Source organism: Lithobates pipiens, unplaced genomic scaffold (assembly GCF_037356315.1).
Source record: "Lithobates pipiens isolate NorthernLeopardFrog02 unplaced genomic scaffold, aLitPip1_a1.2 Scaffold_8, whole genome shotgun sequence".
NCBI classification, from domain to species: domain Eukaryota; kingdom Metazoa; phylum Chordata; class Amphibia; order Anura; family Ranidae; genus Lithobates; species Lithobates pipiens.
The window spans coordinates 252977860-252998511 of NW_027507903.1; the positions used below are offsets into that span (position 1 = coordinate 252977860).

Genomic DNA, 20652 nt, shown 5'->3' on the forward strand with positions numbered 1-20652 from the left:
ACCACTAAGGGACCAACCACCTTATTACCAGGGACCACAGGGAGTAGCTGAAGCAAGTACCGAAGCAGTGTTCTCACCAACAAGGGACGGTGAAGAATTGGGAAACTTCAGCAGGTGTCAAGCCAGGGAGCCAGCCAGCGGAGGTGACGCTTGCAGAGCAGCCTTTTGTGTCAAGCCAGGGATAGAGCAGGCCAGTGAGGTGAATGAAGCTTGAGAAGTATCTGGTGTGCCAAGGTAGGGACCCAGCAGAGAAGTGGGGGGTGACGCTTGAGGAAGATATTTAAGTGAAGATTGGAAGAGCTCAAGGGATTCGGTGGCAGTGAATCAGCAAGTCTAGTGAGAGAGCCTGGGAGCTCAGTGGGTTGAGAACCTACAAGAAGTAACTGTAGAGAAAGTAAAGGAGTTTGTTACAACTTGTGTTAGGAACTGTTCTAAGACTGTCATAGGACACAGCAGATGTGGTGTCTTGCTGGAGGCGTGCAGGTCCTCAATGTATAATGTCCTCAAATACATACAGTATATATATATATATACTGCACTTTGCACTTTGAGGTGTAAAAGTTACACATAAATGTTTTTTAATAAAAAAAAAACATGCACCATGAGAACTGAATACGTAATATACATACAGTATATTGCATTTTGTTTGCTTTAGTAATCAAAGTGAATTCAGATTGTCATGGGATGCTACAGGCCACAGCATGCCTGTTATGTAAGAGTTGCATGTGGCCAGCTCACATGCTGTCATCCACTTCTGTCTCGGCTGCTGAAGTTGGCTGTTTTGAAAGCCACAGAGGAAAATCTATTTATGCTGTGAATTCAAATGTATTTAACTGTAAATCTATTTAGAGACAGGGGAAATTCTCAAGTGCATATTTATTACAATGTATTTGTATAATTACATGTTATGTATTTTTAAGTACTTTTCAAAAAAAATCAAACCTCCAAGAGCTAGAAGACCTGTTCCCAACAACATAATACATGGGTAGGAGACTCTATAAATGCAGATATTAAAAGGTATAGTATAATATGCTTGAATTATATGGCAAGATATCTTGCTTTATCTTCCATATACTCCGTGGACCTGAACCTACTGTGATGCTGGGAAATTTATGTCAATTTATCAATAAGAGTATAGTGTAGTAGTGTAAGAAAGATAGATAGATATATAGATAAACTATTATTTTCATTAATTATTTAGATTTTCAAACTATTTGTTGGTAAAACGAAATCAGACCGTGTTTTGGCAACTCAAAGTATGTGTCGGGCACCGCATGTGGAAGATAGTCTATTTCAGGACACTCCATTCTCAGTGCAACTGCTCATTCTCCAGCAACATCAGCTGTCACATAGACAGCAAGGCAGACATTTTGTAGCTGGGTGAGTGGAACCTGATGATGATTTACCAACACTAGTTCACCATCAGCTCCACTCCCCTTGTGGTTGAGAGAAGCCAGTTGGTGGATCCTTAGCCAATAAACAGCCTGCTTCACACACTGAGTGTTACAGTTTGTTAGGAGGATATCAACTGTAAAGTCAACAATGTCCTTAACTACCAGTGAAAAGTGAGGAGGGAAGGAAGTAGCAGCGGCAAACATGCTGCCCTGCTACACAGCATACAGAGGCAGGCACTCCTAATGAGCAGACGCTACTGTTTTTTCTCTCAAATTTAAGTTGTCTGAGCTACAGTTTGGCCCAGGCTAATTATTCCAAAGTTCTGGTTTCTGTACCAGTTCAGCTGGGTTGCGCTAAATTCCACTTGGCCGTAGGTGTCGCTGTCACCACCGGTAAGTGTAGAAATGCAACAGGCTGGATGCATTGAATACCACATTTGCTCAGAAATAGCCCAGTGGGAGTGGTTCACCCGCTGTGCATTCTGGGTGGGGGTATTTAAGGTACCAACACCATTTTGAGGGGTCTCTTTTCCGGGGTTCACTATCCCTCCTGGCCTCGGGTGTATGCTGCATGTTCCTGTGCCTCGGGGCCAGCTGGCTTGAGGCTTTGCAACTGAGAGATTAGGCCCAAAAGTCTTGGGGCCTACTGATCTAGGGGTGGTTCTGTACTGTTTTGCCTGCGGGGAGAAGCCAAGCGACTGGAGGATCCAGGGGAGGACTTTTCCAGGCGAGGACCGAGCACAAGGCTGGTATCTCTGGAGGAGCCTGGAAACCCAGTTGGAGGACGCAACCCGGATCACCAACCATACAGTATCACCGGGTCGGCTGAAGAAATCTGGTACTGTGTACTCGGCTTCTTGATGGGCTCGGCTGATGGTGAAGATCTCCGAGAAGGAGGAGGTCACCACCCGGGTGTTACCATTGATGACAGCACCATACTAATCAAGCTGAGTTTCATCTATCTGGCCCACCTGAACCTTGGTGTGCGACCACTGGAAGTGGCGAATGTTTGTTTGACCTATCTGTTCAGTCAGGGGCCTATATTTTAAGGTGAGCGGTTTGGCTGTCTGGTGGTGGAATCACTGAGTCTGTTGAAAAGGATATCTGCATGTATCTCTATCAACAAAGAAGAATGCATCACTTCTGACCACTGCTATCAAAGTTTCCTTTAATAAGATTTTTATTATGCTTCTCATTTCTTGAGAGACTTTATGTTCAATTAATAGAGGGTATTTTAGCGCTGCACTACTTTGTTTATTATAATATAGTCCAATAGTCCCTCTTTCGCAATATACTCAGACACCTCCAACAAAAAAGTCCCTTTAGAAAACATCACAGCAATATGCACACTTACCAGCTGACTTGTGTCAGAATCTCAATGTCAGATTGAAGTCACTATGCTACAAACATCTATATTCTGGTCCCATTCCTTTTAATCAGCCAAAATCTATGACATTTTAATATATATATATATATATATATATATATATATATATATATATATATAGAGAGAGAGAGAGAGAGAGAGAGAGAGAGAGAGAGAGAGAGAGAGAGAGAAAATCAGCTATTATCCAATCATAAAAGACGATATTGCAATTTCTATGCTATTATAACCAGATGTCTGCAGCATTTACCTCCATAAGCTCCCTACATCTGTTACATGTGGCAGTAAAGCTACGGAAACGGGCAGAAGGGATTTTTGATTCTGGCACAGACCATTTTAAAAAGCCATTGTGCCAGAAAAGTGTTGCTAGGAATTAACTGAATTCACCTAAGTGGCTTTTCAAGCCTCACACTGCTCCCAGAATCTGCCCTGTAAGAATTTTACAAGCTGTTTCTAACTACAGGAATGAGACAAAAGAAAAATTATATAGTTTGGACATGCTCTGAAGTGGGGCAATGGGGTTTGTGAATACATTTGGGTAATGCCTAGATATAAATTGTATTTCAAATGATTACAAGCTACTATATAAAGTATGCACCATTATGTTCTCATTGACTTCATTAGCTTTAGTATGGTTAAGAACAAAAAACTAGTTAGTAACTACTTTTTCCCGCAGATCCTTTGACAGTTCTTTTGCTTTCTCCCACGACTCAGATTCCAGAAACGTCAATGCAGCTCTGAATAAAAGATGCAAGGGTCTCTCAGGAGTCCAGAAACTCATTGACCTTTTATACACACACACTAATTACAAGCAAACAGATCACAGGTGAGGATGGTTACCTTTAATAGCCATTCAAACCCTGTTGTGTCAACTTGTGTGCATGTTGTCAGGCCAAAATCACCAGGGTATGTAAACTTTTGATCAGGGTCATTTGGGTAGTTTCTGTTGCCATTATGATTTAAAAAGAGTAAACATATTTGATTGATAATAAATGGCTTCAGCCAAACACTAACCATGAGTAAAAAAAGTTTTTGTGTTATCATTCATATTCACTGAAAAATGGCCAAGAAATCATACATTTTGCCAATGTATGTAAACTTATGAGCACAGCTGTATATATATTACACATATACACACACAGTATATCATAAAAGTCAGTACACCCCTAATTTTTTGGTAAATATTTTATTATATCTTTTCATGTGATAACACTGAAGAAATTACACTTTGCTACAAGTAGTGAGTGTACAGCTTGCATAACAGTGTAAATTTGCTGTGTCATGTGACTCATTCATGTTACAAGGTCTCAGGTGTGAATGGGGAACAGGTGTGTTAAATTTTGTGTTATCGCTCTCACTCTCTCATACTGGTCACTGGAAGTTCAACATGGCATCTCATGGCAAAGAACTCTCTGAGGATCTGAAAAAAGAATTGAAGTGCTCTACATAAATATGGTCTAGGCTTTAAGAAGAGTACAAAGACCCTGAAACTGAGCTGCAGAACAGTGGCCAAGACCATACAGCAATTTAACAGGACGGGTTCCACTCAGGACAGGCCTCGCCATGGTCGACCAAAGAAGTTGGGTCCACAGGCTCATCCTCATATCCAGAGGCTGTCTTTGGGAAATATGAGTGCTGCCACCATTGCTGCAGAAATTGAAGGGATGGGGGGGTTAGCCTGTCAGTGCTCAGACCATACAATTCACACGGCATCAAATTGGTCTGCATGGCTGTCGTCTCAAAAGGAAGCCTCTTCTAAAGATGATGCACAAGAAAGCCTGCAAACAGTTTGCTGAAGACAAGCAGATTAAGGACATGGATTACTGGAACCATGTCCTGTGGTCTAATGAGACCAAGATAAATGTATTTGGTTCAGATGGTGTCTAACGTGTGTGGCGGCAACCAGGTAAGGAGTACAAAGACAAACGCTGTGACCAGCATACACACTGAGGCGCTGTTTTAATCTTCATTTTTGATAAACACTGGATGGTAACCGGACCAGCTCTATATAGCGGCACAGGGGCTCACACTGTGGAGGCGCATTAACCCCTTAAGGGGCGGGGGAGCTGGTGAGTGCGGATTATTGTCTTTAAGCACGGAAATCGCACTGGTTGCAACCCAGGAATCCATTAAACATTGAAGCACACTGTCACTTTTGTTCCAGAAGGACTTTCTGATATTATTATTATTTTTCTGCAGTTGGATTATTATTATTTTTTCTGCCGTTAGATTTTTGTATCAACTTATAATTGCACTCTTCCATTTAGCGATTTTACCAAGTGCAAAGTACTGGATTTACATATTGTGGCACTTTTAGAAGCACGTAGCACTTTTTTCACAGTATATATTGATATTGTGGCACCTTTATAAGCACCTAGCACTTTTTTATTATATGATTTGCACAAATGCATATATGCACTTTTAACACTGTAGTAAGTGTATTGAAGTTTCTGTACTAACATATAGCATTTTTGTGACAATGTGAGTTAGGATCTCTATAATATCTTTATGCACGTTTCATATTGCCATCTATTTGCTATTTTATATATAATGCACATGTGGAATATTTATTTTTATTTTTATACTTTTATTTATGTGTGTAAAATTGCTATTAAGCAATTTTAACAACTAGGTTTCACTTTAGTTACACCTTTTGATTTGAAATAGATCCCCGCAGGGACTATGTATAATTTACAGCAGGTGAGTCTCCTGCAGGTATAACTAATAGCAGGTGAGCGCCGTTACTACCTCCTTAGCATTTATTTACGTCTTTTCTACCTTTTAGGTTGAATATGTAAGGTAGTGGCAGCCCCTCCTTTTATCACTAAGATTTTTGTTTATACATTTTCACATTGTTGGTCTTCACCTTTGGTGCAGTTTTTTGATTTTTGATTCTTTAGTAACAATTTAGGGTCCATAGCGCACCTTAACCCCCCCTTTTCTATTACAAAGACAAGTGTGTCTTGCCTACAGTCAAAAATAATGGTGGGAGTCATGGTCTGGGGAGCTACACTTCATTGAGGGAACCATGAATGCCAACATCAGGGCAGGACTTACCACTGGGCTTGACTGGGCTCAAGCCCATGGGCCCCTTCCAATAGGGGGCCCCATGGGCCCCGCCGAGATACATAGCCGAGTATACTCTGCTCCGCTCACAGTCACACCCCGTCCCACCCTATGATGAACATAACACAGGGACTGGGTGTGACTGTGAGCCAAGCCGAGTACACTCGACTACTCTCAGTTCCATTCGGGACTGCGAGAGGACCCGAGAGCAGCTGTAAGGACATATTCTGTGACCCGTCGCAGTTTGCTACGGAAGTGACATTCCGTTGCCGCCATCTTGTTACACCCCACACTCGTCCACAGTAAGGATACACTAAGAAGGGGTAAAGCGGACATGTTGTTACATCCAGCAGAGTTTTGCATTTTAGACATATTTATAACATTAAAGTTAGAATATAGTGAAATATAGTACTTACAACTCCGTCTGACTACTTAGATGTTGAATTTTAAAAGCAGCAAACTTCTCTCAGATTAGCAAACCTGTGAGATGAGCAGGGTTGCCGCTGCTTTTAAAATTTAAGATCTAAGTAGTCAGTATTATTTCACTATATAAACTGACTTTACTGTTATAAATACGTGCAAAATGCAAAACTCCGGTGGGTGTAACAAGATGTCCGCTTTACCCCTTCAAAGTGTATCCTTACCGTGGAAGAGTGTGGGGTGCAGCAAGATGGCGGTGACGGAACGTCACTTCCGTAGAAAACTGCAATGAGTCACTGAATATATTGTTACACCACCGAGAGGACCCGAGAGCCACGAGATACACAGGACTCTGTATCTTGGCAGACCATTTTTAAACTTCAATACTGCAATGACAAGGCTGCACATGACACTGGGGCAAGGCTGCAAATGACACTGGACAAGGCTGCAAACGGGCCTGGACAAGGCTGCAGATGGATGGGTAAGGCTGCAGGTGGACACTAATAAGGCTGCATTGATGGGCATTTAAATGTTAAAAGTTTTTTCCTTAAACTTCCCTCCTAAAAGTTTTTTTTCCTTAAAATTCGCTCCTAAACTTGGGGTGCGAGTTTTACGCCGGTGTGTGTTATACGCTGATAAATACGGTAATGTATAGAAGGTAGGGCCCAAAAGTGACTCAAGTCCAGGGGCCCCCACCGCCCTAAGTCCTGCCCTGGCCAACATGTACTGTGGTATACTGAGGCAGAGCATGATCCCCTCCCTTCAGAGACTGGACTGCAGGGTAGTATTCAAACATGATAATGATGCCAAACACACCTCCAAGAAGACCTCTGCCTTGCTAAAGAAGCTGAAAGTAAAGGTAATGAACTGGCCACGCATGTCTCCAGACCTAAACCCTATTGAGCATCTGTTTGGCATCCTTAAAAGGAAGGCGGAGGAGCGCAAGGTCTCTAGCTCCATGAAAATATATAATAAAATATTTACAAAAATTTGAGGGGTGTACTCACTTTTGTGAGATACTATATATATATATATATATATATATATATATATATTAGAATAGTTAATAAGTTAATATGCTATATAGGATAAGTTTCATTTATGAGCACTTAGGAGAACTCTATGATCTCAAAGCAACAATACCATTTTGTTAACAGTTGTATATAGCATTTGGATTGAAATAGGAAGACAATCCAGAGACTTGTATAGATCACAATCACAGCATGTTAACATAGCATTTAAATGTTAGGGTTATTAGTCAAAGAATTTATTGGCCTCTCAGTCTTGTGATCTCAATTATCAGAAGGTAGACTATGTTTGACTGGGACCTTTGTGTCAGTCAATATACTGTACATAATGTTCTTTTGAGCTGTTTGACACAACTTATTAGCCCAAAATATTTATCTTATAATTCCACATTCTATCTATCTATCTATCTATCTATCTATCTATCTATCTATCTATCTATCTATCTATCTATCTATCTATCTATCTATCTGTTCATCTATCATGTATAATAACAGGATTTATTCATTTTATTCTTATATTCATTTTTAAATGTACACTGTAAAAATGATGCTATGGCCAACGCTGTATCCTGGCCTAGGCCAACAAGGCCCAGGCCTAGGGCAGCACTTTGCAGGGGGGCAGCATGGAAAGAATCCCCACCGGCTTGTGCTACACTGTTAGTGTAGAGCCAGTCTTATGGGGCATAATGGGCTGAGGGGCAAATTAGTCTAGCGCCCCCATAAAGCGGCCGCACTGCTTCTGGTATGCGGGCAGCCGGCATTCTGCAACTGTGGTGGGGGGGGGGGGCCCTCTTATAATTTTGACTGTCCTATCTTCCTGGACAACAAGCCTTCCTCACTGTGCTATGTTTTCTGCTGCACCATTGGCTTGGTTATATCTTCTTAGTCCTCTTCATAAAATAAATACAAATTTGTGCTTAAAGTAGAACTATGGGCAACACTTTTAAAAAAAATTTGGGGATAGAGTAAGGGTATTGTTATAGCCTGTCAGTTTATTTTTTACCATCCCTGTCCCTCCCATTGCAGAGATTTCTCTTCACCCCATAGCCAAACAGGAATTGAGAGGACATATATGCAAATTAATGGAATCCATCCCCCCAGGCCCTCAGAACTAGTGTCCTCACTTGAAAATTTGAGGTCAGGTCTTAAACAGCAAGGGGTATGGCCTTGACAGGAAGGGGTGGGTCATATTTAAATTTAGAGGTACATGAGTTTAGTCAGGCCTAGGGCAGTACAAAACCTAAATACACGACTGGCTGTGGCTGATTGGTTGCTATAGGCAACAAATTATTTTAAGTATTTATAGATCAGTTAATAAGCTTTACTGTCATGTACTTGTATGCAGAGTTCAAGATGACGAGGGTGGCATTTTGCACAATTCCCCATCTAGCACCCCTGGAAGTTGAAACAGGGTCTACAGGGGCGAAGGAAGGGCACAAGTGTCAGGGGGCAGACATTGGACGTTGGAACTTGAAAGCACTGATGTTGGATGAGCAGTGGAAAAGCTGGCAGTACACCATGGATAGGCCAAGTCCAGTTATGAGTTGAGTTAAGGCTATAGGCAGGAACAGAGTCAGTTGAAGCACAGCAGAAAGTTGGTGTGAAGAATCTTTGTCAGAAGTCCAGGCCAAGGTTGGTAATGAAGATGGGCTGCCCACATAGGCAGACAAGGGTAATCCAAAAGCAGGTAATGTGGAAGCCGGGGCAATAACAAGGTCAGTATACATTTCAGGATCAGGAACACAGGAGCAAAGCCTGAAAGACCATTAAACCTGTGAGAAGTTCAGGATTGAATAGCCTGCTTGGCACCAGTGGATGCATGCCTGCTCGTACACTGTAATGTTTGTGTGCTGGTCCGTGTATGTGTGCACAATCCCTGCACACATAGTTAGGCTTTTATGCACATTAGCCTGAAGCTTGGCATGAAATTCTTGACACTAATGTAAAAAGCAAGACATTTTCCCACTCCCAGTGAGCCCCAGGTAAGGCATACAGCTGACCATAGAAATGAATGGCTGTATGCCACAAATTATCTAGGCAAAGGACACACACACACACCTGCCAAGCTCCCAGTTATGTGGACTATGAAAAAATTAAATGCATAAAATGATTGCTTAAACCTATCAGTGCTTTTTTCATCATTACTTTACCCCTTAAACTTACTTTTCAAAAAAAGCAAATGCAATAATTTAGAGGTTGGGAATTGGCTTTGCTGAACAGATGAAAGCCACACATTCACTCCTGGCTTGGTCCAAAGACTCATAAAGAATGTCAAAAATATACCAGAAATTCTGAGAAAACCAGAGAATGTGCAGGGCCATCTTTAATATTGATTGAACCCTGGGCAAACGTTTTCTTGCCCCCCCCCCCCCATACAATTTTGCTCTCCACCTGCTCTGAGACATATAATAAATAGCAGCTAGACTTAAAATCAGTTTACTGTATCAGATCAGGCAGTGATTGCGATTGGTTGCCAGAGGTTACAGTGTATCATTACCACTCACTGACTGGTTGCTAGAGGTTACAGCATGCATTACGGCTCACTGATTAGTTGCTAGACGTTACAGCACATGATTTATGCTTGTTGATTGGTTGCTAGAGATTACTGTACAGTGATACTGCTCACTGATTGGTTGCTAGAGGTAACAGCACAACATCTCCTCACTGCAGGGGGGCATGATATACATATGAATTCCGCCTTTATTAACATATCTATGTAGCTGGATGTAGCTATTTACATATGAATTCCGGTTATTTACATGTAAACACAGGGTCTGTGGGTGAGTCACCTGTACACAACAATAGGGCAGAGCTGGGCAGCATTAGTAGCAGCAAGGGACTAAAACTTCAAGGGAATTTAAACTGGGTTAGAGGCAGCTGCTCTGGGCCCCACAACAATGACAGGGCCCAGGGCAGCTGCCCCTTTTGCCCTGCCTTAAAGACGGCCCTGAGAATGTGTATGTAAAAATATAGTTTTAATCAAACCATACACCAGTTGGTTCTGCGTTGAGGTTTAATAAGTGGTAGACTTTGATATATTTTTATTTTATTTTATCTTTGCATACTGCCTAACTATATAATTAATAAATCGCTAAGTCAATCAATGAGAAAAAAATCTGAATTGTGGCATGATTATTAAGAATGATAGCAAGACAACAATGATAATTTGACTTTTGAGTTGTTGGAGAGACAAATGTAGCAGGGTGGTTACAAATGCATGATACAATAGCAGGGTGGATACAAATGTAGCAGGGTGGATACAAATGTATGATACAAATGTAGCAGGGTGCATACAAATGTATGATACAAATGTAGCAGGGTGGATACAAATGTTTGATACAAATGTAGCAGGGTGGATACAAATGTATGATACAAATGTAGCAGGGTGGATACAAATGTATGATACAAATGTAGCAGGGTGGATACAAATGTATGATACAAATGTAGCAGGGTGGAGTTCCTTGTAGCCAGGATTCCCCACCCTTGGGAGTGATTTATGCTGTCACCGATCAGTTTTGGCAGGGAGGTGTTTTAAGGAAGTGCAAAGTAGAGGAATGGTTGGCGTGGGGCCAGAGAAAGAGAGATGTAGAGCACAAAGAGGGTAGGCTCGCCTTCCCCTTCATGGAAAGCTGGAATGCACTTATTCTCCTCACTAAAAAGAGAACTTAGTACAGTGTAACTTGCTTGTTTTGAAAATGTTTTGAATACTGGTGAACACCTCCTGTAGCACCTGACGATGAGATAAGTTATACTTGAATTTGAATACATATTTCATGATTTACCATATATTTAGAAAAATGGCAATGGAAACAATCGTTTAAAGCGGTTGTAAAGCGCTGGAGGTTTTTTTTTCTTACCTGCAAGGCAAAGGCATAATGTGCTAGCATGCATCGCAGACTAGCACAATATATGGAACATTCCTAAAAACAAAGTCGACGCTGGAGATCGCTTCCATCTTGACCTGTCTTGCTTCCAGGTTTGCGAACTCCGACTCTGTGACTAGCCAGAGCCACATTAACGTCACTCCCGTGCATTCACGTGGGAGCCGTCGGTCAGAACACAGGGCTCTGAAGGAGCAGCATGGGTGGCCGTTCCTTCAGAGTGCATGTGCCAGTGATGTCACAGGCTGCATGTACAGTAAAAATCTCCTAAACGGCATGTTTAGGAGATTTTTACACTACCTATAAGTAAGACTTACCTATAGGTAAAATTCAAAGATGGAAGTTTACTTCCTCTTTATTCATTTTGTAAATTATTTATTACAGGTACTCACAAAAGTGAGAACACCCATCACATTTTTGTAAATATTTTATTATATCTTTTCATATGACAACATTGAAGAAATTACACTTTGCTACAATGTAAAGTAGTGAGTGTACAGTGTGTATAACATAATAAGTGTAAATTTGCTGTCCCCTCAAAATAACTCAACACACAGCCATTAATGTCTAAACCCGCTGGTAACAAAAGTAAGTACACCCCTAAGTTAAAATGTCCAAATTGGGCAAAAATTTGCCATTTTCCCTCCCTGATGTCATGTGACTCATTAGTGTTACAAGGTCTTGGGAAATAGGCAGGCAGCATTGCTGCAGAGGTTGAAGGAGTGGGGGGTCAGCCTGTCAGTGCTCAGACCATACTCTGCACACTGCATCAAATTGGTCTGCATGATGCACAAGAAAGCCTGCAAACAGTTTGCTGATGACAAGCAGATTAAGGACATGGATTACTGGAACCATGTCCTGTGGTCTGATGAGACCAAGATAAACGTATTTGGTTCAAATTGTGTCTAATGTGTGTGGCGGCAACCAGGTAAAGAGTACAAAGACAAGTGTGTCTTGCCTACAGTCAAGCATGGTGGTGGGAGTGTCATGATCTGGGGCTGCATGAGTGTTGCCGGTACTGGGGAGCTACACTTCATTGAGGTAACCATGAATGCCAACATGTACTGTGACATACTGAAGCAGAGCATGATCCCCTCCCTTCGGAGACTGGACAGTAGGGCAGTATTCCAACATAACAACCACAAACACACCTCCAAGATGACCGCTGCCTTGCTAAAGAAGCTGAGGGTAAAGGTGCTGAACTGGCCAAGCATGTCTCTCTAAACTTTATTGAGCATCTGTGGGACATCCTCAAATGGAAGGTAGCGGAGCGCAAGGTCTCCAAAATCCACCAGCTCCGTGATGTCATCATGGAGGAGTGGAAGAAGACTCCAGTGGCAACCTGTGAAGCTTTGGTGAACTTCATGCTTAAAGTGGTTTGGTACCTAAAAATGAAAGTTCATGTTATTAAAATCAACAGATAGCATACTTACCTAAACGAACCCTGAAAAAAAAAAATATTATTTACTTACCTTTTATTTCTGATGTTTCAGCTGACTTCCGGGTTGTCCTCCCGTGGGAGTAGGCGTGGCTATCATCCTCGCAATGGTCCCTGGGAAATTTCCCAAGAATCCATGGGGGACAATGAAAGTTTTTCTTTCCTTGTCACTGCTCTCACTGAGCATGTGCAAGATGGAGCGGAGCATGCTGGGAGCCAGACGTCATCATATACCAGGAAGTAAATGCCTGTGGGCTTCAGACGCCCACAGTTAAAATGGAAAACCCCAGAGCAGGTTTTTATAACTCATCCTGAGGAAAAGATTCGTCGCGCCGGGGGTCAAATAAACGCCGGACGTGGATGCCAATCGAAGGTAGCACTCGCCCACCAGTGAGACAGGTAAGAAAAAAATAAAAAAAGAGTGGAATCCCACTTTAAGAGAGTTTTGGCAGTGCTGGAAAATAATGGTGGCCACACAAAATATTGACACTTTGGGACCAATGTGGGCATTTTCACTTAGGGGTGTACTCACTTTTGTTGAGTTATTTTGAAGGGACAGCAAATTTATACTGTTATACAAGCTGCACACTCACTACTTTGCATTGTAGCAAAGTGTAATTTCTTCAGTGTTGTCATATGAAAAGATATAATAAAATATTTACAAAAATGTGAGGAGTGTGCTCACATTTGTGAGATACTGTATATACCGTCGATGTGAGCACCGCTTTACATATATATATTGTGTATTCACATCAGTCCCTGCCCTCCAGGAGCTTACAATCTAAGGTCCCTAATTCACATTCATACACATGCTAATGCCAATATAGACACGAGCCAACTAACATAATAGCATGTCATTGGAGTGTGGGAAGAATCTGGAATACCCAGAGGAAACCCACACAGGCATGGGAAGAACATGCAAACTTTGTGTAGGTAGTGCCATAGTTGGGATTTGACTCAATGACCATGGTCTAGAATAGAGCAGTGGTTCTCAACTCCTGTCCTCAGGACTCACTAACAGGCCAGATTTTAAGTATTACCTTGAAAAGATGCACACTAGAATACTGCAATCACTGAGAAGAAAATGATATCGCCTGTGATTTATTTCAGTTATCAAACCTGGCCTGTTAGTGGGTCCTGAGGACAGGAGTTGAACCACTGTTCTAGACATAAGTGCTGACTGCTTAGCCACTGTGAAATTTCAATAAATGTTTTATAGCATTGTGCCACTGATATGTTTGGTGGGGATTATCAGCATGAGTAGGTAGAGTCAGCATGGTGTGAATCTGCACGCACCAATAAAAGGTACTGATGAGGCTACTGGCATACATTCTGGACTGGGCATTTATTCTTTCTAAGAATGTAACAGTACAGCAGATAACTGGGGAGAGTTTAGAGTCCACTGAATCCCATTTTAGGGTCCTACTAAGAAGTTACCTACTTTTTGGTGCAATATTACCTCTCCATGTGTGGTCCTCTGAACTTCACAACCTACAACTGGCCCAACCCTCTATTTCTCTATAAATATATCCCCACTAAAGGAAACATCGGTGACCAAAAAGGTTGTCACCACAGCACATTAACCCATGTATTACCAGATATTAACCCTCAAATACACCACATGAACATAAAACTGCATATTAAAAAGGCACCTGCTTACAAACTTTTTATGGTTTGGAGATTTCTTTGATCACTTTGATTTCAATCTTAGAATAACATGAATTATTTATGTTCCTCTTTACCTTTGCATTGCCTATTAGAATTTGAAGAGGATCTCTTAATTAAATAGTACAGACAATTGATTTCATCATTCTATAATTACTATGAGTGGTTTTGGCATCATGTATTATTCATTCACTTTTTTGTTGATTGGTTATCATGAAATGTTCTTTATTAGAATCAGGTTTTATTAATTCAGGGGTTATAATATTTGCCTTTTTAAATTTTCATTATTTCATATATTTCAAACGTATTCAAGGAAGTATTTTTAGAATATTTATGATTAATCTGTCTGCATTTATTAGAAGTTACCAAATTGTTTTCTCTCTGGATTATATGAAGCTCATATAGCCACCTACATTATATAGGAGTGGTCCATATGAATTATATTTTATTAAACTGTTGTTGTAAAGCGCTGCGTAAACTGTGAGCACTATAATAATCCTGTATAATAATAACTGTTCTATGGGTTATGTCTGCATAGACTTTTCTTGTATCTGTTATGTAAACTGTATAGTATGGATTAAGAGAAGATTAATTTCTATAGCAATACGCTCCACAAAAATAGTATACATATTTTTAGGTTTCATTACAAAGCATTGCATGCCACTGATGTCATTTCACGTTCACAGAAATGCTCCCTTGACCAGCTATAGCAATTCCACCATGACCTGCCAGCTATGTGTCACTATACATGCTGTCTCATCTCCGACCTCTATCTGTGACCAAATAGGCATCATGCCCTCATTATGTTTCTGCCTGAACTGCATCTTATGAGGTGAATCACTATAGCAAATAAACCGACAGAAACCCATTTCAGCCAGCAGTAGTTTTATAATTCAGAGTTCTGGTGGATGTGACAGGTTTAATATGGCTGTGTGTATAAAGCGATAATAATCTCAGAATGCCACAGCCGAAGATTTTGTTCAAAGCAATATGTTTTTCCATTAGTGTTTTTAAATCAATGTTTTCGTAAACTATATTTGTAAAAATGTCACTTGCAATAACCAGAGTTTTAATGGTGGAGATCATCTCAATACAACCAGTAAAAAAAAATCCTACGAGTAATTAAATTAATCTGCATGCATGCGTAGTTAAAGCAGAATTCCACCCAAAAGTGGAACCTCCACTCATTGTACTTCTCTCCCCCTCCGGTGCCACATTTTGCACCTTTCGGGGGGAGGCAGAAAGGATACCTGTCTTTCACAAGTATCCTGTCCCCACTTCTAGGAGCCTCAGCCGGGGGTATTGACGTCACCGATGGGACTCCCTCTTCCTCCCGGCCACTGGGCCAGTAGGAGAGAGGAGCGGAGGCTTCAGTGCCGGGTTCCCTTACATGTAATGGTGGCGGCATGCACCCGACAGCTGATGGAAACATCAGATGCGGTGCCGACATCGCTGGACTCCAAGACAGGTGTCTGATTATTAAAAGTCAGTAGCTGCAGTAATTTTTGCAGGGCTGACTGACCTCCGCTTTAATGCGCCTGAATATTCCCCTAAAAAATACATTGATAAAGTCTTAACCACATGCCGACCGGCGGATGCCGATACACATCAGCAGAATGGCACGGAAAGGCAAATGGGCATACAGGTGCATCCCTTTAAATTTTGCGCTGTGCCACCGGCGGTGCGCGCTGGTCAGGGCTTTCGTGAGTCAGATCGCGGGTCCCGCAGACTCAATCACTGCGGGGATACCTGCGATCGTCTCACGGGGAAGAAGAACGGGGAGATGTAAACAAGCATCTCCTCGTTCTGCTTAGTGACTGTGTCACTGATCCCTGCTCCCTGTGATTGGAGCAGAGAGCAGTGACATGTCATACACAGCCACATCCCCCCCACAGTTAGAAACACTCCCCAGGGCTCACTTAACCCTTACCCTGCCCCCTAGTGATTAAACCCTTCACTGCCAGTGTCATTTACACAGGAATCAGTGCATTTGTATAGCACTGATTACTGTATAAATGACAATGGTCCCAAAAAATGTGGCAAAAATGTTCGATGTGCCCGCCATAATGTCGCAGTCATGTTAAAAATTGCTGATCAACGCCATTACTAGTGAAAAAAATAATAATAAAAATGTCATAAAACTATCCCCTATTTTGTAAACTAGATAACTTTTGCGTAAACCAATCAATAATCGCTTATTGCAATTTTTTTAACCAAAAATATGTAGAAGAATACGCATCAGCCTAAACTGATGAAAAAAAATCGTTTTTTTATATATTTTTGGGGGATATTTATTATAGCAAAATATAAAAAAGAATGTGCTTTTTTTTGCGTGAATTTCTTTGCTTTCACTTTCTCTTTTAATAAATATTTATTATTTTTAAAAAGATTTAAAGAATACAGAGTGCGACCGCAATCAGATATACAGACAGATGCATAATATCGATGGCTTACAAGTCACTTTCAATGATAATGGTAAACAGGACAAATAGAGAAGGTTACTCTCCCTAATGGGAACACAGACAGCAATAAAAACTGACAAGCATTCTAATCCCTCTCCACTCTACCCAAAACTGAAAAAAAAAAGTCTTGCCTTCAAGCTGGGTTCACATTATAACCCGCTGCGGACCGCACAGGAGCGCTGTGCGTCCCTGTTCCCCGTTTCAGGGATGAATCACAGCAGATTCTATGCCTGAATTCAGCCCTGAAATGGAGCCAAAGACACAGTGTTTTTGTGTAGTGTGTTCCACAGCCGCAACGGAGATATGTGAACTGGCTCCTCCTGCTATGCGAATTGGATGCATGGAAACCCGCATCTAATTCGCATAGGTGTGAACCCAGCCTTAGTTATACTTTAAACACCACCCTTATCAAAAACTATTTATCTGGTCTAGGTGTAGGTTGATGGGAATAATTTGTGGCAAAAATTGCACGTATATGGCTTACAGGCACAAAATTATTGTCACTTAAAGGGGTTGTAAAGGTTTGCTTTTTTGCACCTTAAGGCTAGGTTCACATTGCTGCGATGCGGGAACGCCGCGAATCCGCGGCGTTTTCCCGCATCGCATACCTCCCGCCGGCAGTTCACACTGCCCTATGCGGATGGCTGGGGGTGTCAATGTTATGTTAATGACACCCCCAGATCCGTCGGCATATCGCAGTGCGATCTACCGACTCGCACAGGAATCGGATCGCATGGTGTGAACCCCCATGCGATCCGATTCCGTTGCGGACCCAAAAAAGGGTCCCGTGCGAGTTTGCTGCGGGACCGCTGCGAGTTCAGCCATACTATCTGTATGGCTGAACTCGCAGCGCTACGGAGATCGGATGTGATTTGCTGTGCGAATCACATCCGGTTCTCCCCCCGCAGCGGTGTGAACCCAGCCTAATGCATCCTATGCATTAACATGAAAAAACATCCGACAATACCGGCCCCCCCAGCCCCCTGTTTTACCTACCTGAGCCCGTTCACCTGCTGCGCTCGCACCCGATCTCCTCTTCGCCGCTCAGCCTGGCTGTTGATTGGCCAGAGTGGATGGATTGAAAGCAGCGCAGCCATTGGCTCGCACTGCTGTCAGTCACATCCAATGACGCGGTGCGCCAGGGGCGGGGCCGAGTGATACAGTGAACGGCTATAGCTTCCGGCTGTATCACGGGAGCACGCCCGCAAGAACTAACCACCATGCAAGAGAGCGCACATGAAGGTGCTTAGTTCTTGCAAGGAGGAGCCGAGACAGCCGCCGAGGGACCACAGAAGACCAGGTTCGGCGCCACTCTGTGCAAAACGAGCTGCACAGTGGAGGTAAGTATAACATGTTTGTTATTTTTTTTTTTATTATTATTACCTTTACAACCCCTTTAACCACTTCAATACCGGGCACTTAAACACCTTCCTGCCCAGACCAATTTTGAGCTTTCAGCGCTGTCGCACTTTGAATGACAATTGTGCGGTCATGCTACACTGTACCCAAATGAAATTTTTATCATTTTTTTCCCACAAATAGAGCTTTCTTTTGGTGGTATTTGATCACCTCTACGGTTTTTATTTTTTGCGCTACAAATAAAAAAATACCGAAAATTTTGAAAAAAAAAATGTTTTTTTTTGTTTCAGTTTCAAAACTTTGTAAATAAGTATGTTTTCTCCTTCACTGATGGGCACTGATGGGGCTACACTGATGGGCACTGATAAGGTGGCACTGATGGGCACCAATGTGGCACCAATGAAGTGGCACTGATAGGCGGCACTGATGAGCGACACGGATGGGCGACACGGATGGGCGACACGGATGGGCGACACAGACGGACACTGATAGGTGGCACAAATTGGCACTGATAGCTGGCACGGATGGGCGGCACGGATGGGCATGGATAGGCGGCACAGGTGGGCATGGATAGGCGGCACAGGTGGGCATAGATAGGCGGCACAGGTGGGCATAGATAGGCGGCACAGGTGGGCATGGATAGGCGGCACAGGTGGGCACTCATAGGCGGCACAGGTGGGCACTCAGGCGGCACAGGTGGGCACTCATAGGCGGCACAGGTGGGCACTCATAGGCGGCATTGGTGTTATAGTAATGGATGCCAATCAGTGCCAAACAATAATGCATGCCAATCAGTGATGCCCATTGTGGCCACTGATTGGCATCCATTATGGGCACTGATTGGCACCCATTGTGCTGACTGGCACCCTGGTGGTCTAGGGAGGATTATGGATTTTTATTACCTTTTCCCTGGTGGTCTAGTGGTGTCCCTGGTGGTCCAGTGTGGGCATCCTCGGGGGGGGCTGTGCTGATAATCGATCAGCACAGACCCCCCCTGTCAGAGGAGCAGCCGATCGGCTCTCCTCTACTCGCGTCTGACAGACGCGAGTGAGGGAAAGCCGATCACCGGCTCTTCCCATTTACACTGTGATCAGCCGTGATTGGACACGGCTGATCACATGGTAAAGAGTCTCCGTTGGAGACTCTTTACCGAGATCGTAGTTGCCGGGTGTCAGACTGACACCCCGCAACAACGATCGCCGCGATGCGCGCCCCCGGGGGCGCGCAGCGGCTCATTATCCTAATCACGTCATATGACGTCCGGTTAGGATAATAAAACCACTTTGCCGCCGTCAATTTGTAATAGGGCGGGCGGCAAGTGGTTAATTCAGTTCAATTAATTTGATTTAAAGCAGTATTAAACCCAAAAGCAAACATTGCAGCTTACCAATTCTAAGATTTGATGGCTGTGTTAGTTTCCTTTTTTAGGCTTTCCTTCTTCTATTTTGATTAGTGATCCAGCCAGCAAAACTATTGTTTTTCAAAAGCCCAAGCTCTCCAGCAGAATGTATCAGTTTGTATAGATGAGACAAACTACTCAACACTGGCAGGGATTCATTCATACAATTGATGTCCTTGGTTAGTCTCTATTGTCCCCCACCCCCTCTCCCAAATGAATGATCTGCTTACTTTTTTCTGAGAAGTTGGATTATATCCTAATGAACAAAAATCCTGATATCTGTAACTACCCAAGACTTTTAGTTTCGCTATAAGGATCTAGGAAAACAGTGGAACAAATGGTGAGGTTGATTTACTAAAGGCAAATAGGCTGTTCAATTTACAAGCATATTTGCACTGTGCGAGGTCATTTTCCCTTAACTTGGTGAATGTAATGAAAATTCACTTTGGCAAAAATACACGATCAGGTCCAAGGGAAATTAAAACAGTTTTGTTGCTGCCACATAATTGTATGATGAGTCAGCAGAGTCTCACCTTATCCACTAAGGTATGGGAAAATTCTTTTGGAAAGTACAAATTAGTTTGCAAACTAAACAGCCAATTTGCCTTCAGCAAATCACACCTTGTTGAGGTATGCAGGTGAATAAAGTGTGGAGGCTAAATTTCACCTTTTTGTTTTAGAAATGAAACTAAAAAGCAACTGTTACAGGATACTCCATGTAGGGTGCCATACCAATCTTCATTCAACCCCTTCAACCTGCAGTGTAAAAGGTGCTGGCCAGAGAAGCCCATTCTCATTTCATTGCTTTGTAAGTCCATACAAAAGTCCACACACTCTTGACACCTATTACCTAAAATTCACAGACCTTGGTAAATATTCTCTTTTATTTTTTGATAGATTTCAACTCTTTTTATATAAATTTTTTTCTTTACACAATTTTTTGTAGTATGCGGAAGTAGATGATTGAAAGAGGATATGTACATTCAAGTACATTCCCTTTCTTTAGACATTTTTCATTCTTTGTGTAGGAATTTTTTCAGGAATGTTTATTTATTTATTTATTTATTTGTTCATTTTTTTATTTTTATTTTCGTTAGTCTGACAACCCACCATATATGACTCCTTGCGATCACCAGGCAAATCGAATGGGCAAATC

The 20652-nt window shown here is 42.3% G+C and overlaps 1 pseudogene; it reads left to right on the forward strand.

The window, feature by feature from the left end:
- Window positions 1-2254: 2254 nt before the first annotated feature.
- The window catches only part of LOC143962046 (uncharacterized), a 72114-nt pseudogene continuing 53716 nt past the window's right edge, over window positions 2255-20652 (forward strand).